General features: G+C 43.3%; 1 protein-coding gene and 1 long non-coding RNA gene across 9 annotated transcripts in view; one reads left to right on the plus strand and one right to left on the minus strand.

Annotated features, from left to right (window-relative positions):
• lypd6 (LY6/PLAUR domain containing 6) overlaps positions 1-25,505 on the minus strand; it is a 253,340-nt gene that overhangs the window by 49,924 nt on the left and 177,911 nt on the right. The window lies entirely within an intron of this gene.
• The window catches only part of LOC137371912 (uncharacterized), a 54,152-nt gene continuing 35,602 nt past the window's right edge, over positions 6,956-25,505 (plus strand). Inside the window, exons 1-2 of the long non-coding RNA XR_010975301.1 lie at positions 6,956-7,135; positions 13,298-13,345. This is a non-coding gene — a long non-coding RNA (uncharacterized lncRNA). The remainder of the gene's footprint in view (positions 7,136-13,297; positions 13,346-25,505) is intronic.

Here is a 25,505-nt window from a genome sequence, read left to right on the forward strand (position 1 = left end):
ATATATGTTATCCAATAATGGTGCACAATTTCAGAATTCAGCTCTGTGTACTGGGGAAAGAAACAGGTAATATATACACTAATCATTATTGAAGATGTGTTCTTAGCTAGCCAGCTGTGCAGCTGCACCTTAGGTTAGATACAAAAGGGAATGCTGGAAATCTGAAACAAAAACAGAAAATGCTGGGAATATTCAGCAGGTCTGGCAGCATCTGTGGAGAAAGAAGCAGAGTTAACGTTTCAGGTTGTGACCTTTCACCTGTTTTTGTCTCAGGCTTATTAGTTCTTTTATGTAGATCACTGGAAATCACCAAGAAAACTAAAGTTTCACAAATCCACTAGCTTCAACACAAAAGTTGCCAACACAGACAATACCTCGTGTCTCAACCTGCCAACTCCCATGTTCAGAATGCAAATAGCCTGACCTACAAGAATCCCCTGCACACTGTCAATTTGGCATGCGTCTGAAGAAAACTAATTTACAGGGAAAAAGCAGGGGTTTTGGAATTAAATAGGACGGCTCTTTCAAAGAGTCAGCACGGGCACAATGGGCAATCTGGCCCCCTTCAGGGCTGCGAGAGACTTCCTTGTTTTTGTATCCAATGCCCCAATTTACAAAGCCAAGTATCTCATACACTTTAACAACTTCTCAACTTGCCCTGCCACCTTCAAGGATTTATGAGTATGCACTCCCAGGACCCTCTGCTCATGCACTCCCCTCAAAATAGCACCATTTAAATTGTACTCTTCATGTTGTTCCTTCCAAAGTGCTTCAATTCATACCAATTTGTATTGAATTGCAGCTTTCCACTTCACCAATCTATGGCCTCCTGAAGTCTGCTACTATCCTGCTCACTATTTATTATTTTGGCAAGTTTTATAGCATCCGGAAACTTTGAAATTGCCTTATTTTTAAACAGTGACCCCTGTTCTAGATTCTCCCACAAGAGGAAACATCCTCCCTGTCAAGACCCCTCGGGATCTTATGGGCTGAATTTTACCTTAGGCGGACAGGAATTTGTCACCGACGTGAAAGTTGGTGGCGCACCCGCTTCCGCCTAGCCAGGGGATCCATCCCATATTTTACGGATCCCCGGGCTTTAATTATCCCGAGGCAGGAGCTCCACCCACTTGAGGGAGGAGGTCCCGCCTCAGTGCGCTGCCAGCCAATCAGTGGGCCGGCAGCTTTTAGTCCCAGGAGCAGGTGTGGTGGCCACTGCTGGGACTGCAGCCCAGCCGACGCCAAGGAGCCTGGAGGGAGGGTAAGTTAAGGTTGCCTCACGAGGGGGATCAGTCCTTCCCTGGTGAGGCTGGAGTGGTCATTTGGGGGGGAGGGGGGCATCTTGGGTTCGGGGGGGGTGTCAGTTGGGAGGTGGGGGTGGCCCTCAATCGGGCACCCTGTGCCTGATTGCCATGGCACCCTCCGGGGCGCAGGAAGACCAGCAGCTATCGCTGGGCAGCCTTTCACGTCCCCAGCACGCCCACTTGCCACGGGTAAAATACCCATGGAAGCGGGCGAGGGCCCTTAAGTGGCCTCTTTGGGGCCTTGATTGACCTCGGGTGGACGGGCTGTTTTCCACCCCCTGCCTGACGGCGTAAACTTGGCCGGAGGCGGAAGCGGGGCATCTAGGCCTCCCGGAGCCTCTCGCTCAATTTTACGCCACCTCCAGGCCACCATTCGACCTGCTGGGGCGGTGTAAAATTCAGCCACATATGTTTCAATTAAACACAGCAACCCATGCATTCCAGTGTACACTGCAATTGTCTCCAGCTGCAAATTTATTCATAAACTGTAGTATTTTCTTACAGTTTTCCATTATTTGGTAAAACACATGGGATAAACAAGACATACAACAGAATGACAAGGCACAAGTAAATGACCTACATAATTTACATGCCCTTCATCCATTGTCATTAAGCCGACATTTTTTGATATGTGCAGTTTAGATCCAAGTAGCTTGTGGCAGGTCTATGTAATTTCAAATGTAAGTGTGATGTTTGCACCCAAATTTCCAAGATTAGTTCTTCTGCATAGTTTCAAGTTCAGATTTGGTCAGGTAGAGGGAGCACATTTAAATTGCATATAAATGAAATTCCAAATGAAGAGGGGACAACTGAATTGTAGTAGGAGGATAACAATTCAGAAAGCTTTTGGAAAGGTTCATAACACGTCACAACCCAATGGTAGTCTTTGCCAGGGCTGAACAAGGATTGGAAGAGGAAAATTAATGGAAAGGAAATCAAAAGTGAAGCCATCAGCCTGTTGGTAAGTTGCAGAACAGCCGAGCACCCTATCCGCTTGGCGGCTGCTGAGGTTGGGGTAGTTTAGCGTGAGTTCGTTGTGAAAGCGGTAGCTCCCTGTGCCACCCACAGCACCATCCCCACAAGCCTGCAAAGCGCTGCAGCCAAGATTCAGCCTCAGTTAACACTAACGTCACTGGATGTGCCAGCCTACAATGCATTGGAACTGCAGGTGTCTTTGCTGCAGGTGGCACAGCTCTTTCTGTGGTGCTCTGCTAATCTGGACCCTGTGAAGACAATTCCACACATTCATTGCCAGTTTGGTGTGCCAGGCACTGTAGATATGGCTAGTGCTCTCCTGGTAGGTGCAACCAGCAGGACATACCAGCTGTTGACCACCCATGGCATGCTTTCTTTCATGCCCCACTCAAAGCATGATATCCTGTGATTAGGGGCTTGTGAGAAAGCAACAGTCCTTAGAGTTTGTCAAGCATTCACATATCTTAGAAGCACCATCCATTCTGTTGTCACAATTTTCTTTGGGAAGGAGCGCCTCTCTTGCCGTTAATTCATTCACGAGGTATGGTCATTGCCTGCAAAGCCAGCATTTATTACCCATCCCTAATTGTCCTTGAGAAGGTGGTGGCAAGTTGCCTTCTTTGATAAAACTGTGAGGTCTGCCCATCTCACCCCTATCCGCAGATGTAGGTGTAAAGGTCCTGGTGGTAGCACAGCCTGTCATCTTTCTGTAGGTTGTTCCTCTTCCAAACACCTAAGATAGGATGATCCCCATTGGGAAATACATTGGCACGAGAGGGGGAAAAGTTGGCAGCCGAACAATAAATTCATGAAATAAAAAGAAAAAGTGCTGGAAATACTCAGCAGGTCAGGCAGCATCTGTGGAGAGAGAAGCAGAGTTAACATTTCAGGTCAGTGGCCTTTCATCAGAACTGGCAAAGGTTAGAAATGTAATAGGTTTTAAGCAAATAAAACGGGGGTGGGGCAAAAGAGAACAAAAGGGAAGGTGTTGATAGGACAGAGGGTCACAGAGAATAACTGACCAGGAAGTCATGGGGCAAAGACAAAGGCTATGAGTGTGTTAATGGTGTAGTGAAAGACAAAGCCTTAGTGCAGAGAGGGTATTAAATGACAGAATAATGAAAGACCAAGCCAAAAGCACAAACATGAAAAAAAATGGGCAGGCGCATGGTTTAAAAAAAATTGAATGAAGAAACAAACTAAAATAAAATGAAATAAAAATAAAAAATAAAACTGAAACTAAAAGGGGTGGCCAGTCATGCTCTGAAATTATTGAACTCAATGTTCAGTCTGGTAGGCTGTAGCATGCCTTATTGGTAAATGAGGTGCTGTGCCTCGAGCTTGCGTTGATGTTCACTGGAACACTGCAGCAATCCCAGGACAGAGATGTGGGTATGAGAGCGGGGTGGGGGCACGGTGTTGAAATGGCCAGCAACCGGAAGCTCCGGGTCATGCTTTCGGACTGAGCGGAGGTGTTCCGCAAAGTGGTCACCCAATCTGCATTTGGTCTCCCTAATTTAGAAGAGACCACATTGTGAGCTGCGAATACAGTATACTAAGTTGAAAGAAGTACAAGTAAATCGCTGCTTCACCTGAAAGGAGTGTTTGGGGCCTTGGATAGTGAGGAGAGAGGAGGTAAAAGGGCAGGTATTACACCTCCTGCGATTGCATGGGAAGGTGCCGTGGGAAGGGGACGAGGTGTCGGGGATAATGGAGGAGTGGATCAGGGTGCAACGGAAGGAACAATCCCTTCGGAATGCTGACGGGGAGGGGAAGGGAAGATGCGTTTGGTAGTGGCATCACGCTGGATGTGGCGAAAATGGCAGAGGACGATCCTTTGGATGTGGAGGCTGGTGGGGTGAGAAGTGAGGACAAGCAGAACCCTGTCGCTGTTTTGGGAGGTAGAGGAAGTGGTGAGAGCAGAGATGTGGGAAATGGGCCAGACACGGTTGAGGACCCTGTCAACCACAGTGGGGGGGAATCCTCGGTTGAGGAAAGAGGAAGACATATCAACAGTGCTGTTGTCAAAGGCTGCAATATCAGAACAGATGCTTCAGAGATGGAGAAACTGGGAGAATGGAACAGAGTTCTTACAGGAGGCAGGGTGTGAAGAGGTGTAGTTGAGATAGCTGTGGGAGTCGGTGGGCTTATAATGAATATTAGTAGACAGCCCATCATGAGAGATGGAGACAGAGAAGTCGAGGAAGGGAAGGGAAGTGTCGGAGATGGACCATGTAAAGGTGAGAGAAGGGTGGAAATTGGAAGCAAAGTTGATAACGTTTTCCAGTTCGGGGCAGGAGCAGGAAATGACACCGATCAACGTGCCGGAGAAAGAGTTGGGGGAGGGGCCCTGAGTAGGACCGGAACAAGGAATATTCGACATATCCCACAAAAAGACAGGCATAACTAGGACCCATGCGGGTACCCATAGCAACACTTTTTACTTGAAAGAAGTGAGTGGAGTTGAAGGAGAAGTTGTTCAATGTAAGAACAAGTTCAGCCAGGCAGAGGAGGATGGTGGTGGATGGGGACTGGTTGGGCCTCTGTTCAAGGAAGAAGTGGAGCGCCCTCAAACCATTCTAGAAGGGGATGGAAGTGTAGAGAGACACCTCCATATAATTCCATATAACAGCTCCATAATAAATTAATGAAAACAGTCTTCAAATTCTCCTGAAATGTGAAGGATTGCAGTTACTTATTTGTGTTCCTCAAATCAGCTGCCATCTCAATGGATCCTCAGAATTTCTGGATGCTCATTTCAAAATGACATTTTCCGCATTCAATGAGCTGGACACCCACATTTTTGGAAATTGCCCACTTGTTTGAAGCTTTCACAGTGGTGCATAGTGGAAGGCCTTTTGGATGAGACAAATCTCCACCTATTTTCCAACTATTGGTGGTCCAATTAACACAGCCACAATGAGCAGCTAACAAGGAAAATCCTTACTAACAGTATCTTGTTTCTCAATAAAACATCCTACAACAAAATACGACTGACAGTTTACCTCCAGGTATAATATTTTAGAGCCATTAGCAAGGCTGGAAAGTTGAATTTCTGGTTAAATTAATTTCAGTTTTTGTTGTAAATGAATAAGAAAAGTTTTCACAGAAACCTTGAGGCCAACTCTTGAATCCCAACTGTTGCTCAGCTGAGATTAGCTATCTCATCAAAGATGGCAGACTAAACCTGGGACTTTCTGGTCTGCATAGGTTAGTGTTTGTCATGCAGGCCCTCACCTGCCAAGAATGAGGCACATTAATTTCATCACATGGACATTAAATTTCAAATTGTTGCTGGGAAGAAGAGAAGGCCTGTGACAAGGGGTTGCCAGGCCCCTGGCTGGAAAGATATTGTTGCATATTAACAGACAGTGCTTGGAACAAAGGAGCTATTCTTCGGTACATGTTGTAATAAAGTTTAAAAACACACAATATAAATACAACTTCAGAACAGCCAGAACTTGGTTCTAAGATAGGACAAAGGAACTTTATTGTTTTCAAAGTGTGCAAAAAAAAAGTTAAGCTTCAGAAGACAAGAGGTGTGTGAGCAGCAACTTTGTTATGCCAAATGTAAATATGGTGCATTCGGGTCCTGATAGATATAATCTGGCTAAAAAATATGCTTGCAGCAGTATTCTATATGGCAGTGTTATGCTTGGACCTAGAATTCCCTGTAAGGGGAGAGACTAGGAAGTAGTTTGCAGACAACAATATTATCAACTGGAACAGAAACTGTGTTAGTCCCATGTTCACACTCATTTGGCTGACGTGACTGTTCTTCTGTCAAACATCAAATACACATCATAAACCACTTGGACATTTCAAAATTTTGTTACTGACAACCATTGCTATCAGTTTTTTACATTGAAATAACATTTTGAAAAGTCCAAATGCTTTACAATATATTTAACATTTGTCAATGACATACGGTGAATTTCTTATTTATTAAAATGGTATTTTCAGGATTAACTGGTCAGAGTTCCAGTTTACAGGGCAGTTTGTGTTCATACCCTGCCCCATGCTTTCTAAGGATGTCAAACAGTTAACCTCTTTTTAACCTAATGCAGTTTTTTTTTCAGCTTTGCACTCTTGCCAGGGTGACGTGCTGCTTGCAGCGCTCACCAGAAATCTGGGCTCACACTGCAGGATTTTCTGACCATTTCAATTCATAGCTGGAAAGTCATGCACAGCTGCCAACTGAATGTTTGATATGCGCCACCGGCAAGACTTGCCAGCAGGGATGCAGAGCTGGAAAATTAACCTGAACACAGAAAGAAGGCCAAGGAAAGAACATCCTTTAAGACAATGCAATCTTATGTACCATCCATCTCAATCACTAACTCCTGTGAAGAGGCAAAAAAAGGAAGAAAAAAAAGCTACAACTAATTTCTGTGCTGTTATGACTCTATGACTTCAGGTAAAAGTGGGAATTTTCTCTTTGACTCCTGAGAGCAATCAAACAAAATCCCTCCAATCACAGTTATCCATGATGCAGCACTTGATGTGCTAAACAGCACCCCTCCCCCAATTACACCTCAATGTCCTTGTGAACCTACGAGGTCTTAACTTATTGGGAACCCAAGTTAATAGGTAATAGGTTCAGAAATGTCACAAGTTATTCTTTTGCTACAAAGGTCAACTATGTAGGACTAGAACGTGAGAACGCATCCAGCACAGTCCCATTAAACCACGTGGTTCCATACATGGATCTGGGGCATTTTCTGGATGTTTATGTATGAAGACTATCAAAGTGACTGACAGATTAGCAACTAAAACAGCAAAAGGTGAACATTTTTTGAAGGATGCAATTATTTCAGAGGAGGAGTTCAAAGGCAGCCACTTAATGGAATAGCCAGGTAAAACCCGTTCCCATACCTTTTCAATGATTTTTAAAAATTGTGAAGCAGTAATTAGGCTAGGAAGGGGATAATAAAACAAAAGTTAGCCGTGGTTCCCACTCCTGAATATTTATAGTGTCTGTTGGAAAGTGTGTGAATAGGAGAACAGGATCAGACTCAGCTGTGATGGTCCCTCAAGACTGAAAAGCCGACAGACAGTCCTGCCTCACACATGATGAAAGGCCACTTGATGAAATACTGAAGGCTGGTGACACCCATTAAACTACCCAAAAAAGCAACATGCTTAGGAGAGAAGGGCAGGACATGTATTTATGAGGCGCTGCTGTATTTCACAACACGCAAGCAGTTTGAAAATGGACAAAACAGTGGCCAAGATTTTAACTCGGTGGGATTTGGACATGTGGGTGGCACTAGAAGCACCTCACCAGAGTTGCTAAGAGCATTTACAGAAACCTGCAGAGACAAAGAAAGACCTCTAGGGGGCACAGAAACCAGGAAGATGATGCCTCACCTAGCCGAAGTGTCACAGGGGAGTGCAGTAGAGGGGCGCCCTCTGCTTCACTTTCAGACTGGGCAACCTGTGCTAACTCTAGCAGTACTGGGTCGGCTCGCTGAGCCTCAGCTAGGGAAAATCCATTTAATTCATTCCCTGGGTCTCCTAACTTTCCAAAGAAAGTCTCGGACAGGCAGACCTGGTTGTCTGCCTGCAGTGCTAATTCAGTCTCCTCTGGGGAAGCTGGTTTGATCATGACCTGATCCACTACACATTCAGAGAAACTCCAGGGGTCCGTCTCCTGCTACGGTCCTGTCTCTCTGACCTCCTGCAGTCTTTCTTTCACTACTTGGAGGGCTACCACCTTCACCCCCACCAGGTAATTAACTAGGAGCAGGTCAACCCCGTCCACAGGCAAACTAGGGACAATCCCTACGGTCACCGGTCCCGAAACTAGGTCGCACTCCAGGTACACCCAATATCCAGGTAAAGGCATACACTGCCCTCCAATAACATTCCCCACCATTGTGGTGTTCACTGCACTCTTTGGGGGACAGGTCAGGCCATTTCCCAATAAAAGGGATCTAGTGGCCCCTGTGTCCCTGAGGATTACTATGGGCTTGCTTGCCTCACTCAAGGGGTATGGAGTTACTCTCCGTTCAGACACATAACCTTGATAACCCTCAGGAATCCTATTACATGTTACTGCACTTCCAGCCATAAGCTTCCTGGGTCTCACTCTTACTGCAGTTAAAGCCACAGCTTGTTCTGCTGTGCTTTCCATCAAGGCCCCTTCCTCACTGAGTGGGTGTGCCCTGATCAACAAGCACACAGGTCTCTGGGTCTCGCTCCTGCTCATAGCACCTTCCTTTTTGGCTAGAGGAGGACCCCTGGTGTCTCCTGCTTTCCTTCCTCTCCCAGGACTGATTGGGCTCCTATCACCTTCCCACCCATTGTCTTTTTTGGATTTGTGGAGGTGACTAGGAAAGGTTCTCCCCTGGGAAACTGACTTATAAATTAAAGCAAACTCATCGACCAGGACGGCCACATGCCAGGCTCTCTGAACCCGCTGCTTCTCTACATGGGTCTTTATTGAGAATGGGAGAGAGTGTTTAAATTCCTCTAACAGAATTACTTCTCTGAGAGTCTCATAGCTGAGCTGTATTTTTAGAGCCATCAGCCACTGGTCAAAAGCCAGCTGCTTACTTCTTTCAAACTCCAGATAAGTTTGATTAGCTTGCTTCTTGAGGGTTCTAAACTTTTGGCGATAGGCTTCAGGTACTAATTCATATGCCCCGAGGATAGTACTTTTTGTCAGTTCATAATTTGATGAACTCTCATCTGGCAACAGGAAATAAACTTCATGGGCCTTTCCAGTTAGCTTGCTTTGCAATAAAAGAGGCCAGGTCTCAGCTGGCCATTTTATCTGCCTGGCCAGTTTCTCAACGGACACAAAAAATGTTTCTACATCCTCCTCATTGAATCTTGGAATTAGTTGAGCTAGTTTTAACAGTTCTGTACCCAGCCCTGAATTATGCTCTTCCATATTGGCCATGCTTTCACTGAGGTTACTCTGTTGCCCCCCAGTTAACTCAAGCCTCTTCAGCTCTCTTTCTTCATATTCCTTCCGGAATATTCTTTCTCCCTCTCCTGCCTTTCATTTTCTTCAAGTTACCTCTGGAAGGCTCTCTCTTTCTCCCTTTCCTGCCTCTTTATTTCTCTTTCTCTTTCCCGGTCTTCTAATTCAAGTTTTCTTTGTTCCAATTGTATATTTGCCAACAATATCCTGTCGGAGTCTACTTCTAACCCTGTTTCTGCTTCTTCAGATTCAAGGGAAAGATGGCTGGCCACTAGTCTTACAAGTTCAGACTTCCTAGCCTTGCCACATACAGTGATCCCACACTGCTCTGCCATTTTTCTCAGCTCCTCCATAGACAGTGCTTTTAACTTATCCCAAGTTACTTCACCCTGGCTTGGGAGCCACTAGCTTCAGTTGCAGACATATTAGTATTCAATCACACACAACCACAAGAAAACCTGTATTGAAATATTGCTCTTTTTTGATTGGGAACAATTTGGCTTCCCACTTCCAATTTCTCTTGTTTGTCTTTGGGTAAAATTCCGGACACTAGCACCCAAATTTCTGCTACAACAAGATGAGAAAGGTGTCTAGGGGTCCTTCTCAGCCTTTACCTGGTCTTACTGTAACAGGGTTTAATTTTAAACACACCATGTTTTTAGCTCCACCTTGGTGAATCCTTGTTCACCACTTTCCAATTATAAAGCAAAGAAACCAGCACAAACAGCTTTCTCAGGTTTAAAGAAGAAAAGTTGAAATTTATCAAACTTAAACTCTAATTCAGTTAACGCCTATGGATGCATGACGTGCCCATGCTAGCATGCATATGCGATACACATGCAAATAGAGACAGAAAAGAGAAGAAAAAAATAAAGTGAAAAGTTTGAGGCAATATCTGAAGAGTTGTTGATACAGTTCTTCGAGCTTAATGTAAAGTCCCTGATTGTAGGTAGTTCTTGCTTTTCGTTGGGGCCCAGTGTTCTTCTTAAATCTTTTTTGCTGTCGGAGACTTTTCTCTCTTAGGGTACATGTGTCTTCACTGGATTCAGAGGCTTTTCAGAAAGAGATGGGAGCAGACAGGAGAGATCTTCTCAGTCCAGGAACAAACAGTCTTTCGGAGTTCAAACTTTCTGTGGCCAGATCAAAAGAAAACTCTGGAACAGCCAGTTAGTCATGTGACCAGCTGGTCTAACCAGTCCTGGCCCTTGTGAATTGTATCCTCCTTAGCAGGCCCTGGAATGTGCTTCCTCACCTTCGATGTCTGTTGGTATGTAAATGTTTTTTTCCAGCCAGGGCTGATCTGTTTAACAAGTCATTTCCTCACTCCAACAACAGTTAAAAATCAATATTCATGACAAAATTGATGTTCACCATTCTTGGCAGGTGGGGCCTAGCATGACTGGCCCAGTGGAGAACTCTTGCTCTGCCTGGCTCCACAAAGGAGATAAAACACTTATCTCCTTGGGCTTTCTCATTTCCTTGGCAGATCCCAACTCTCTTCAGCCTGACAGGAAAGTTGCAGTGACTTCCTTGTTCAGGCCTGAATTAAAATCTTAGTCTGGAACCAACGACGTCACCAGACCTCATTCTCCATTCTTAAAGAACTCTACCGGCATTGGGCAGGTGGCCTCGCTGCCAGTCAGGAGGCCTGAGGTAAGAAAAGGTGATCAGTGGGATCTGGGTTGCTTTGCTGAGAGTAGTTAACTGCCCACCCACCTGGTTTTGTAGGGAGGGTTGGTGAATCTAAAACCAGGGCACACAATTTCAAAATAAGGGGGAAGCCACTTAAAACCGAGAGGAGGAGAAATTTCTTTACTCAGAGGGTTGTGAATCTTCGGAAGTTTGTGCCCCAGAGGGCTGTGGAAGCTCAGTCATTGAGTATGTTTAAAGCAGAGATTGACAGATTTCTAAATACCAATGACATAAAGGGATATGGGGATAGTATGGGGAAAAAGGCATTGAAGTGGATGATCAGCCATGATCGCATTGAATGGCGGAGCAGGCTCGATGGGCTGAATGGCCTACTCCTGCTCCTATGTTCCTAAAGTTAAAACTACTGCCAGTAACACAAACTGAGGTAGAAACACTCCATTAGGATTCACTCTCTGCTCCAATTGACCAAAACCCACCTACTTCACGCTGTTTCAGGAAATGCAGGCGATCCATTAAAATGGGATAATAACAAAAGGAATTTAAATGCCTGAGACACATCAATGGATAATTATTCCATACATTCATAGTATTTAACCCACCAAAATAGACAAGAACAAAAACCCAATTCAAATGTTTGCTTCGAAACATTGAAAAAAATCAATACCAGTCATGTAGATAACCCTTTACTGTGTCCAGAACATTATATAACACTGTTATTAATAAGCAATCATTCCCTAAAAGAGGCTTTGGTCTGTCAAGGATAGCACATCATGTACACACAACACAAGATGCAGTATGTCATTCAACAGTCTCTAGTCAGAGGCAAGACTAGATAACAGTGGAATTTGAGCTTTCAAGAAGAGTTACCAGATAAATTTTAACCCCGGCTGGTCCTGCTTCTGGGTCACTAATAACATCAATTTACCATGAGACAGCCATAAACAGGTTACTTAGGGTGAAGGCCTAATATAGACTCCTTAAGTTACCTGCTTTGCTATCGGCACCATTTCAAAGCAACCAGGCAGCCATATCCAATGTTGATAGAGTTTTATGGTGTTCTGAGGTGTGTTCCACGACAAGTGCATACATGCTTTGTGCAATACTGTTCTAAGTAAGTCAAACAAGGATCCCACTCTACCACATCTTTATTTGACTTTGAAAACAATGGAGCATTACTTCCTCACAAAAAAAGCTCCTTAAACAATATGCATAGACAAGTAAGCTGTGGGCCCTCAAGTAAAGGCCTGTTACCCGACCCGAACCCGACGGGACCCGACGACGTGTCAGGTTCGGGTCGGATCGGGTCGCACTTCCGGGTCCGGCATTCGGGCTTGGGTCAGGTCGGGCCGGATTGGACACGCTCTATCACCACCTCAGGTAAGTGACTTGAATATTAATTTACTTCTTGGACGTTAACGGTGGTTTTGTTACAGTTATTTTAAGCTTGTGCAGGTAATGAACAAAGTGAAAAACGGAAGGTAAGTTAATTGATGGTCGGGTTGGGCGCAGGAAAAAATGGAAAGACTCAGAGCAGGTCGGGCTTGGGCTCAGATGGGGTTCTGTTGGGCTTAGGTCGAGTTTCATTTGCAGACCCGAGCAGGCCTTTAACCTCAAGGTATAATTTATTTTAGAACTGAAGTACCCAGACTGGGGATGATATTTGTTTTTATTCATTTGTGGGATGTGGGCATCACTGGCTAGGCCAGCATTTATTGCCCATCCCTAATTGCCCTTGAACTAAGTGGCTTGCTGGGCCATTTCAGAGGGCATGTAAGAGTCAACCACATTGCTGTGGTTCTGGAGTCACATGTATGCCAGACAAGGTAAGGACAGCAGATTTCCTTCCCTAAAGGATATTAGTGAACCAGCTGGGTTTTTACAACAATCGACAATGGTTTCATGGTCATCATTAGACTAGCTTTTTAATTCCAGATTTATTCATTGAATTCAAATTTCACCATCTGACGTGGTGGGATTTAAACCCATGTCCCTAGAGCACTAGCCTGGGCTCTGAATTACTAGTCTAGTGACATTATCACTATGCCACCGCCTCCCCATAATGGGAGCCTTACATTATTACTAAAATTATCAATATATAATCACAACATCGAATTAAGAATTATTGAAAGAAAGGTATGTTTTACAAGTATGCTTTGTCACAAGTACAGAGTTTCAAATGCCATGCATAGATTCTTTAAAAAAAAAAATTCAAACCGTCTATGAAACAGTATGCAGAAATTATAACCAGAGAAAATTACATTGCAAAATATCAGATGATCTTTGACTATGATCGCAATTTATTTGTTACATTTTTGGGTTGCTTCTAACATACCTATTCCAGATTATTTTGGCTTTCATATCTTAAATCACTCTCATGGGTGAGCCCCAATCTGCCATAATCTTTGAAAATGTATATCTTTGCCTTGAGATCTAGGTGAACTTTTGAAAACATGCCAAGAAAACAAACAGCCAAACCTGTCAGGTAATTGCTTTTAGCTTCTCGGCTTATCTATTCAAAAGATGGTAGAGTATCACATGAAAGCTTGTGTTCAGCTTAAAATATCAAGCACATTTATTTTATAAAAGGTAAATGTGTGCAAAAGTAATAGTCACATATTTTATTTATTTATTGTCCAAAACTTCTGTTTTTTCAGAAAGATTTCATATCATATATTAAGTATTCCTAATGTTAAATATTAACCATATATGTTAAATACATTTAGTATATAAACATAAGAATTAGGAGCAGAAGTAGGCCATTCGGCCCCTCCAGTCTGATCTGCCATTCAATAAAATTATGGCTGATCAGTTTGTGTTTTAATTCCACACTCCCATCTACCCCTGATATAAAGTGCTTATGTCACCACATCAAGCATTCAAATTATCTTCATTATTGCTGTCTTACTCCAATTTTAAATTAACATTTATATTTTATCAACAATGACTTACATTTATATTGTGCCTTTAATGTGTTCCAATGCACATCGCAGAGGTACGTTCGGATAAAAATGGTTGCCGAGTCAAAGGAGAAGTAATTAGGAGGAATGACCAAAAGCTTGGTCAAAAGGGGTGGGTTTTAACAAAGATTCCAAAGGAGAAGGATGTGGAGAGGCAGAGAAATTTAAGGCAGGAATTGCAGATCATTATTTTCCTATAATTATTGCTAAAAAAGATCAGTTTTCAGAAACGTTTCATGACATATCAGAAGTGTCAGAAATCTGAGTTATGAGCAGAAACTGGAGAAATATTCAAATTCTCAGCTTCAAAGGAAAGTTTCTGAGAAGAATTCGATGGAGTTATACAATATAGTAAACATTACAAGAAAAGATAAAACTAGACAATTACTTCAAATTGAATAGAGAAAAAAGGACAAGGTGATATGGGTTTGAATTAGTAAAGGGCAAATTTAGGACCAATATCAGGAATGGCTTCCTTTATCCAAAATTGTCTTAAGGTATTACCTTTACAAAGTCCTACCATCTTCATCACCCTGCTCCCTCTGAACTCTCCTGGCCTGCCACACCCCTGTGAGTTGACTTCAAAATACTCATTCTGACTTTCAAGTCTCTCCCTGAACTCGACTAACCCGAGTGCTTCTGTGAATGCACCCTCTGTTTCACAAATGCTGGGCTTCTCTTGGTCCCTTATTGGTGATTGTTCATTTAGCCATTCAACCCCTGTAAATAGACAAAGAATCGGGCGCCTCCTTTACAGGCATGACTAGACCCTGTCTGATTTACCTATAATCAATGTGCCGAGGCAACTCCGTCCACCCAGGTGCAGGATCAGGGAGATCTACCTCGTTAACCTTCTAGGTGCACACCTTTTTGGTCTCTACCCCAAACATCAACCTATCCTCTTCCCTTTCAGGCGCTAACAGGCCTGCTATGTTTCCAGAATTTTTCTGTTTTTATTTCAGATTTTTAGGATTTTTAATTTTGTTTCAATCTCTACAGCAATTGCACACAAAAGATGGGAAAGGCACTAATATTAACAGTGCAGGTTGGATCAATAAACTGCTAATTAGTGCTATACTTTTATGCCCTTTTTACAGCATTTCATTTCATCTTGATGAAGAATTTCTGAAGTAAATTGCTTTACAGTGCCTGGGTCCCATTTTGATGGTTACTTGGTACAATGCAACTGTTGCCTTGTTCTGGTTCTGGTTATTAACTATTATTTAACACTATGAAGAATTACCGTATTCAGAAACCACAAACAAAGATTTTCTCTGCGCACTCAATCTGTGGGAGTCACTGGGAATAATTTTGACTGTGGGCAATACTGTGAAATGCACAATTTCAGCTTGACCACCCAGTAAACACTGCACCCGATTATCATTTCCATTGAAGCTCAGGCCCGAATTAAACTGCAGGCGGTGCCCAATGACATCATCGAATCCTTATCTGCTTTGGACGAGTGGGTTAGGTGCCTATCCCGAAGCCTGATTGTTAATCACAGGCAGCTGCTTTCCAGTGGTTAGGTAACCAGGCATTGTAATTATCGACAAGGTGTGAAGGGTTAAAACTGTCCTCTTGAAATTGTTGGCGTGGTAAGAAGCATTGACAAAAAAATTAAATATGAAAAAATTAATAAAGATAAACTCATTACTTAAGTGTGATATAAAACAGATTAATCAAATCTTTTTTGGGTAGGACAGACATGATGCAATTTGAAAAGAAATACAACGCTATGAAAGCTTACAGCAGTAGCGGTCTGTGATTTGAAAAATGATCTTAAACATGGGAAAGGTCAGGAAGAATAGGTTATGAACTTTACCTCAGATTTACAGGCCAAAGCTGTCAGCTTCCATCAATGTTCTTCAGAATACACAATGACAATGGCAAAAGGTTCATGAATCTGTCTCAATTAATTTTGGGCTGTTAGTTGTCAAACTAATCAAAGTTTTCAGATTATTCATCTGTGTAGAAATCACCCATCCTTTTGACTATCATTCATTATTATTCTGCCATTTCTGCTGTAATCCGAAACAGGGGCACAGGGAAGGGGCTCTTAACTGAATATATCTATCACGCAAGATTTCTCTGATATTGACTCTATTGTAAAAAAATATTTTTAACCATTACTACAATGACTAGCACAGGATTCATTCAGTCTCTTGGTTCATGCATCATTTCCAAGACCAATAGTACAGCTAAGTGATCTAATCCCAGATACAGCAAGTGGAAGGTGTGTAGAATGGTTCTAATAACTCTTCCTTCAATTTTGCCGTTCTTCGCCCACCCATCCCCAGTGTCAGGTGATGCTCAGCCTCTGGGCAGAGCCTTTCTCCGATGCTCAAGTGTAAATATTATCTGGATGAATCTCTGTGGTACAGAGCTTCAGTGCACCAATGAACTAGAGCCAGCCCATTCCTAAAATTCAATTCAAAATAACAGTCATTGACATTGACCAGAAATATATCATACAATAGCTATGATGATTAATGGTTAAAAGATGATTTCCCGTTAGTTTGATAGCTCAGCGAGTAGCTAAGATGGACAGTCCAAGATATGAAGTTCAATTTCCAATTTCTGCTGGGTTAGTTGATCTCTGTTACACATTGCTGCTACCTCTGGGTTAGGTAAAGGGAGTTATTCAGGGTTCCCATCCCTGATTGTTATCCACTCTGTACTGCTAGAAATGTGTTAGTGAATGTCAGATGAGGATAAGACAGGGCTAAGCTGTGATTGCACTGCCTCCTCTCCAGTTGATGAGCTTCCTTATTTTCACTGTCAAAGCTCACACATAGGTCTATTTCAGCAATGTACTGGAAGTGCCAAGCATCATTAAGAAGATAGTACCTTTTAAAATAAGAAAGGGGAGGCGGTGGCATAGTGGTATTGTCACTGGACTAGTGACCCAGGGTATTGCTGTGGGGACATGGGTTTGAATCCCACCACAGCAGAAGGTGGAATCTGAATTAAATTAATAAATCTGGAATCAAAAGCTAGTCTAATGATGGCCATGAAACCATTGTCGATTGTTGTAAAAACCCATCTGGTTCACTAATGTCCTTTAGGGAAGGAAATCTGCTGTCCTTACCTGGTCTGGCCTACATGTGATTCCAGATCCACAGCAATGTGGTTGACTCTTACATGCCCTCGAAATGGCCTAGCAAGCCATTCAGTTCAAGGGCAGTTAGCGATGGGCAATAAATGCTGGCCTGGCCTGTGACGCCCACATCCCATGAAAGAATTTTTAAAAACTACAATCTGTAACCTCAAGGTCCGGCATATCCCCCACTCTACCATTACCATTAAGCCAGGAGAACAACCCTGGTTCAATGAAGAGTGCAGGAGGACATGCCAGGTGCAGCACCAGGAATACCTCAAAATGAGGTGTCAACCTGGTGAAGCTACAACCCAGGACTACTTGCATGCCAAACTGCGTAAACAGCATGCAATAGACAGAGCTAAGCGATCCCATAACCAACGTATCAGACCTAAGCTCTGCAGTCCTGCCGCATCCTGTCGTGAATGGTGGTGGACAATAGAACAACTAACTGGAAGAGGTGGTTCCGCAAATATCCCATCCTCAAAAATGGGGGAGCCCAGCACATCAGTGCAAAAGATAAGGCTGAAGCATTTGAAACAATCTTTAGCTAGAAGTGCCGAGTTGATGATCCATATTGGCCTTCTCCCAACGTCCCCAGCATCACAGATGCCAGTCTTCAGCCAATTCAATTCATTCCGTGTGATATCAAGAAATGACTGAAGGAACTGGATACTGCAAAGGCTATGGGCCCTGACAATATTCCGGCAATAGTACTGAAGACCCGTGCTCCAGATCTTGCTGCGCCAATAGCCCAGCTGTTCCAGTACTGCAACAACACTGGCATCTACCCGGCAATGTGGAAAATTGCCCAGATATGTCTTGTATACAAAAAGCAGGACAAGTCCAACCCAACCAATTATGCCCCTTCAGTCTACTCTCAATCAAAAGTGATGGAAGGTGTCATTGACAGTGCTATCAAGTGGAACTTGCTTAGCAATAACCTGTTCAGTGACACTCAGTTTGGGTTCTGCCAGGGCCACTCAGCTCCTGACCTCATTACAGTGTTGGTTCAAACATGGACAAAAGAACTAAACTCAAGAGGTGAGGTGAGAGTGACTGCTCTTGAACTCAAGGCAGCATTTGACCGAATATGGCATCAAGGAGCCCGAGCAAAACTGGAGTCAATGGGAATCAGTGAGAAAACTCTCCGCTGGTTGGAGTCATACCTAGCGCAAAAGGAAGATGGTTGTGGTTGTTGGAGGTCAATCACCTCAGCTGCAGGACATCACTGTAGGAGTTCCTCAGGGTGGTGTCCTAGGCCCAGCCATCTTCAGCTGCTTCATCAATGACCTTCTTTCAATCATAAGATCAGAAGTGGGGATGTTCGCTGATGATTGCACAATATTCAACGCCATTCGTGAATCCTCAGATACTGAAGCAGTCCGTGTAGAAATGCAGCAAGACCTGGACAATATCCAGGCTTGAGCTGATAAGTGGCAAGTAACATTTGCGCCAGACAAGTGGCAGCATTACCATCGCTGAATCCCCCACTATCAACATCCTGGGGGTTACCATTGACCAGAAACTGAACTGGAGTAACCATATAAATATTGTGGCTACAAGAGCACGTCAGAGGCTAGGAATCCTGTAGCAAGTAACTCATCTCCTGACTCTCCAAAGCCTGTCCACCATCTACCAGGCACAAGTCAGGAGTGTGATGGAATACGCTCCATTTGCCTGGATGGGTGCAGCTCCAACAACACTTAGGAAGTTCGACACCATCCAGGACAAAGCAGCCCGCTTGATTGGCACCCCATCCACAAATATTCTCACCCTCCACCACTGACACACAGTGGCAGCAGTGTGTACCATCTACAAGATGCGCTGCAGCAACGCACCAAGGCTCCTTAGACAGATCCTTCCAAACCCGTGAACTCTACCAACTAGAAGGACAAGGGCAGCAAATGCAAGGGAACACCACCACCTGCAAGTTCCCCTCCAAGCCAGGCACCATCCTGACTTGGAACTATATCGCCATTCCTTCACTGTCACTAGGTCAAATCCTGGAACTCCCTTCCTAACAGCACTGTGGGTGTACCTGCCCCACATGGATTGCAGTGGTTCAAGAAGGCAGCTCACCACCACCTTCTCAAGGACAATTGGGGATGGGCAATAAATGCTGGCCTAACCAGCAACGCCCACATCCCATAAATGAATTTTTAAAAACTTGACTTTATATAGTATCGTTTACAACCTCAGGATCGCCCAAAGCGCCGCATAGCAAATGAAATACTTTTGAAGTGTAGTCATTGTTATAATGTAGGAAATGTGGCAGCCAATTTTAACACAGCAAGCTCCCACAAACAGCACTATAATGCCGAGATAATACGTTTTTAGTGATGTTGGTTAAGGAATAAATATTGGCCCGTACGCTGGGAAGAAACCACCTTGCATATCTTTGAAGTAATGTCATGGGATTTTTTCTGTGCACCTAATGGGCAGACAGGGCCTCAGTTTAACATCTCATTCAAATGACAGCACCTCACAGAGTGCAACACTCCCTCAGTGCTGTATTGGATTGTCAGCCTAGGTTTTGTGCTTAGTTTCTGGAGTGGGACTTGAACACACAATCGTTTGACTCAGAGGTAAGTGTGCTACCTCTAAGCCATGGCTGACACCTTTAGGTCAGGAGACTGGGCAGATAGGAGAAACCGCCAGAAAACAAAGGGGAAAAAAGGTTTTGAGATTTTTAATGTTTAAAATACACATCTGTCATTCTATTAACCAAGAATGTCATTTGCCACCCAGCCATACCAATTTGCAAAGTAATTGTTTGTGCCTAATTAGGCCCTTCTGTACTGTTCCTTGTCGGAGGAAGTGAAAGGGTAAACTGTTACCAGACAGCTGAAAAGGTTTTCTGAATGACTGTTTGCCATGTAACAACTATACTTCAAAAGTAAGAGTTTTGGAATGCCCTGAGGACTCAGTAAGGCACTATATAATTGATAAGAGTAGATAGGGAGAAACTTTTTCCATTGGCAAGAGACCTGATGACCAGATAAGAACCGGGGGGAGATGAGGAGAATTTTTTCAACACAGTGAGTTATTCTGATATGGAATGCAGTGCCTGTATAGGTGGTTGAAGCCAGTTCAATAGTAATTTTCAAGTATATACCCAATTCCCTTTTAAAAAGAAAAAATATTGCTAGGCTAAGGGGAAAGAGCAGTGGAGTGGGACTAAGTGAATAGCTCAAAGATCTCTTCCACAGGCAAGATGGCCCAAATAGCCTCTTTCGTGCTCCAAGATTCGATGATAGTTGCAAGGTTTTTTTTAAAACTTTCCATATTACTGCCCCTCCTGGGATGAGAGAATACCCTCTGTTCCTTGTTCTTTTTTTTTGTTCAAGTCAGTCAGTCTCAGTGGTGCATTTAGAGTTAGGTACAGGTGACTAATACATTGAGGAGGTCACCATAACATATGCCTTGAGGGAAATGGGATATTACTGCAGACAGGTGAAAACATTCAATATACATGCTACTAAAGAGGGCAGAGATGAAAAATATGTGGTGATCATTCTCTTGCCATAAACTCTTCCAGAGCATTTCATCTCAGAGCTTTGAGTCTCCATTAACATCTGACAAACAGAAACACAGTGCATAGGCCAATAACGGTTTTGCACTGAAACATCTGATAAATATCTTTGGCATCTATTGTATGAAGAAATTAGATGCCAAAAGAATACATCACAAAAGAACGCCTTATCAGTTAGGAATGCTAGTGTGCAATGAAAGATTATTAAATGCCAGTCCGAAAATTGACAGCTATTAAAACTCAGGAATAAGCTTAAAGCAGTGAAAAAACAATTCTTGGATGGATTATCAAGCAACAAGAACACAAATAAAGCTGACCCTCTATTCCCCCTCAATTTCGTAACATATATATGCATATCACATATCTGTAGATATAAACATCTTTCTGTAAGCTATTGATATTATATTGAAAATATATTTATACACACATACAAAGCCCCTCAACTGTCATTGCTGCTTTGGACTTTTTCCCTTTTGTTTCTCATCCTCACATGAGCTGGAATTGAGATTAACTGCTCATTCTCTTATTCGTCCCACAAAAAGCAGTAGCAATTTTAACAATTTTAAATCTGAGATCAATAGGTTTTTGCTAGATGAGGCAGGTGGATGGAGTTAAGATACAGATCGGCCATGATCTCACTGATTGGTGGAACAGGCCTGACGGACTGGATGGCCTCCTCCTGTTACTATGTTTCTCTGGTACTTAAAAACCATGGGAAATCTCATCACCTTCAGACTTCCCTTCCTTCTTTAATCTTCAGATTTTTAAACCTTAATCTTGGTATCATCATACCACAAGTTCTTGGATTTGCCAGGGCTTCACCCTTGTTTTTTTTTCAATCAGTGGCTGCACATTATGGATCTTTGTGTTAGTCATAGGGTAGCAGGGGTTTGGGAACAAAGCATCTCACTCTCAAGAACAACTACTTCCATTTCTACAGCATTTCTCATGCAGGAGAATGTCTCTGTGTGTTTTACATTAGGAAGGAGAAAACAGTGAATGCTGAGCAAGAAAAGGGAACAAAAACAGAAAATGTTGGAAATGCTCATCACAGATACTGCCTGGCCTGTTGAGCTTTTCCAGCATTTTCTAATTTTGTTTCAGATTTCCAGCATGTTCAGTATTTTGCTTTTGTATTAAAGGAAAAGGGAAAACTGGAGAGCATTATGGTGGGCCAAAGAAGTGGTTGAAGAGCATTGTTTTGAAAAGATTTCTGAAAGCAGGAAGGAAATGGGGAAGAGTGTCAGGTGGTTGCAGTGATTAAATGAGCAGCTACCAATGGTGGGGCAGAGATTAAGAAGGCCTAAATTAGAGCAGAGTTAGAGAAGATAAGTTAGAGAAGCCTTTGTCCAAAGAGATAAAGCAGGAGGAGATTTTTAAGATATGATGTGCTGAGTACATGATGAAAACAAAGATGAGAATTTTGAAGTCAACTTGCTGGGGCATAGGGAGTCAGCAGAGTTTGGAGAGTACAGGGGTGAAGGGAGAGTGGGACACATTGTAGAAAGGTTAATGAACTCAAGGCCAGAGACAGAAATGCTGGGGACTACCAAAAAGATGGCATCAGGTTTGCCAAAATAAACTGGGGGGGGAAATTTCTCTCATTTATGTATTGATGTGATATACAATATATATTGATTGAGATACACAGTGTTACAATAGCCTTTGGATCAATGGAGAAGGCAATGCAGTAAAGCTGGATGTTGTCAGCAAATACATGTTTATGGAATTGCCAATGGAGAAATATGTAAATAGAAAGAGGAGGAAACCAAGCATGATCCCCAAATGCGATCATGCAGACAGAAACAGATAGAGGTGATGTAGTGCCTTTATTACAACAGGTAAGAGCAGAAACAAGAGTGCTATAGAAATGGACTATATTGGACAGAAATTTTTCTCTTGACTTTATAAGACACTACTATGGTCAGTGATGCTCATTATGTATGTTTTGAACACATCAGAGAAGTTAGAAATGGGAGCTCCTGCATTGTCTAATACTGAGGAAAAGTTGGACTCTTTGCTATTCTATACATTTGCACCACCTAGATTCAGCACCTTTAGTTACACGAAGCCTGAACCGGACAGCTTTAGAAATTGAGGAATGTTGTACAGTGATTAAGACACTTCACAGCCCTTTGTTTTTGGGTCAGAGGTCCCAGCACTGTCTGACACTTGATCCTGCAGCCACATCTGATGAGTTTCATTAGACCCCCAGGTTACCATCAGGCATCTCCCAATAAGTAGGTTTTAAAGGGAGATGAAATCCCTCTGGAAATAAAATAAGGTAACTAACTAATGGTGATCAAACCGTTAAATCGCTGCATTACATCAGGTTCCTTAACAGTTTCTGACCAAAATTCAGAAGAAAATATTTAAACTTGAGAGAGACTTGGGTGTCCTTGTTCATGAGTCACTGTAAGCTAACATGCAGGTACAGCAAGCAATTAAGAAGGCAAATGGTATGTTGGCCTTTATTATGTGAGCTTGTTTTATTAATGTTTCATAGATGGGAAGAGATTCAACGGGGGAGAGATTCATTTGCACAGCACCAGTATACAGATTTGTTCTGATTCTCTGAGGGCAGGTAGAGCCGCAGGCTGCTACCTGCACAGCGTTCTTCATTGATAACATTGAAGAATGCCATGAGGGCCTTGCAGGGAGCAGCTAGTGGCACTGTCTGCACTGGTGAATCAAAGTAAGTCTGTGTGGCGCCACTATAAGTGCCGCTATGCAAACAAATTTCCCCCTCTCCCATATTTTTAATACAGCTTTAGCTTTAAAGTGCAATTTTTTGGCTTCCTTCAACTGGAAGGAGAATGGAATTGCTGTGATAAAAGGTCAGAGAATCAAGGGACCAACAATAGGGGAGTAACTGGCAATCAGGAATGGGTCAAGACGTTGGGAGCATCAACAACAGTGGCCAAGACTGGTCCAACATGCAAGGGAGGCATAGTAGCAGTGATTGCAATGAGGGAGAATTCAATGGCTAAGAAAGAGCTGGCCAGCTGGAAAAGACAGTACTGGTGGCCAAAGGTGGGCTGATCGTTCGGAGATGGACAACGGCGGTGCCACCAATGGGGAAGCATCCTGAAAAGACAAACAGCCAAGGAGGAAAGGTGAGGGGGACACGAGGAACCACAGAAATGGTATTTTGATGTGCATGGGAAGAATGGAGTGCACCTGCCTCTCCCCCTGCAATGGGAGCCATGGCCGGAATTTTACGGTGGATGGACGTGAGCTAGACTCCGACGTGAAAGTCGGTGGTGAACCCGCTTCCGCCTAGCCTGGGGATCCGTCCCGTATTTTACGGGTCCCCGGGCTTTAATTGTCCCCCCATTTGAGGGAGGAGGTCCCGCCTCAGTGAGCGGTGGCCACTGCTGGGATTGCAGCCCAGCCAACGCCATGGATCGAGGAGGGAAGGTAAGTAGGGGCATGCCTCACCGGGGGATCGGTCCTTCCCTGGTGAGGCGGGGGTGGCCCTCAATCAGGCACTCTGTGCCCGACTGCCATGCACCCCACCACCGAGGCGCAAAAAGGCCGGCAGCTATCACTGGGCGGCCGTTCACGTCCCCAGCACATCCGCTTGCCATGGGTAAGCGAGGGCCCTTAAGTGGCCTGAAGCCCGAAACTTGTCCGGAGGCGGAAACAGGGCAGGTAGGCATCCCAGAGGCTGTCGTTCAATTTTACGCTGCTGCCACGCCACCATCCGACCTGCAGGGGCGGCGTAAAATTCCGGCCCTTGTTACTGCAGTAAAAGAGCATGGCAAAAGTATGAGAGAACCTGCAGGCAGGAAATTAGATAATAATTTACATTAAATTGAAATAAAAAGTCAAAATCTTCAATTTAAAGGTTTAAAACTAAATTTACAAAGTAACTAACCAGAGACAAAACAAATCACTGTGAAAAAAATAAGCTTTTGACCAAGCTGGCACCCAGAATTTAGAAAGATACTCCCACAAGGAGCTGCCACTGTGTAATTAAGGATAAGAAAGATTACATAGATGTCTTTCATTAGACATAGGACTCGATAAAGGAAACAAAAATCAGAAGTGTGCCACAAAAGTAGCAACAAGGAGTCAAGTGACATAGACAGGCAGTGCATGTAGATGTAAGATTTTTAATGTGTATGAACACTGTTTCTTCGGTCCATTCTACTAAAATGCCATTATTGTTTATATAGTTTCTTTTAAATAAATATTTCTAAAAGCAAATAAAAGGTAAGATGTGCCTGTATAAAGCACCTTTCATATCCTCAGGATGTCTCAAAGTGCTTCACAACCAATAACTTACTTTTGTAGTATTGTGTGGTTATTGTTTTATAAACAATACGGCCAATTCACAATAGCCCACAAACAAGAAGTAAATTATCGTTGAAACATAAATTTGGCCAGCACACCAAAAGTACACGCTGCTCCTCTTCAAATATTGCTGCACCATCTTTTACATCCACCTGAACAGGTAGATGAGGCTTTGGTTTAACGTCTTACCTGGAAGAGGTCATTTCCAATAGTGTACCAGTCCCTTAATAATGTATTAAAGTTATGTGCTAAAGTCGTGGAGTGCAATTTGAACCCATGACCTTCTGTCTCAGAGGCCCAAGTGCCAATAACTGAGCCAAGCTGACAGTCCTCTGCTTTTGTAAACATTTCCATGAGATATTTCAAAAATAGTTTTTAATATAATTATTCTCACAACTTTAAATACAAAAAACATTTTTACAATTTGGGTGACTTATGTAAGTGTTATTCCTTGAAGTGAATCTGAACTGCGCTCAAGGGCAGATGACAAGGTGAGGGCTTGATTATGCTAATATTTCTGAATAATTAAGTTAGCCCAAAGCACTGTGCTCCTTCTAGCTGGGCAAGTAGAGGGCAGGACATCAATAACTTCTGGTTGAAATTGTTGCCTTGACTTGGTGGATGATGAGTCTAGGGAAGGGAGTTTAGATAGTCTCAGTCATCTCATTTTCAAAAAGGAGGAGGTGTTGGGTGTCTTGCAAAGCATTAAGGTAGATAAGTCCCCAGGGCCTGATGGGATCTACCCTAGAATACT

Source organism: Heterodontus francisci, chromosome 7 (assembly GCF_036365525.1).
Source record: "Heterodontus francisci isolate sHetFra1 chromosome 7, sHetFra1.hap1, whole genome shotgun sequence".
Classification (NCBI taxonomy): domain Eukaryota; kingdom Metazoa; phylum Chordata; class Chondrichthyes; order Heterodontiformes; family Heterodontidae; genus Heterodontus; species Heterodontus francisci.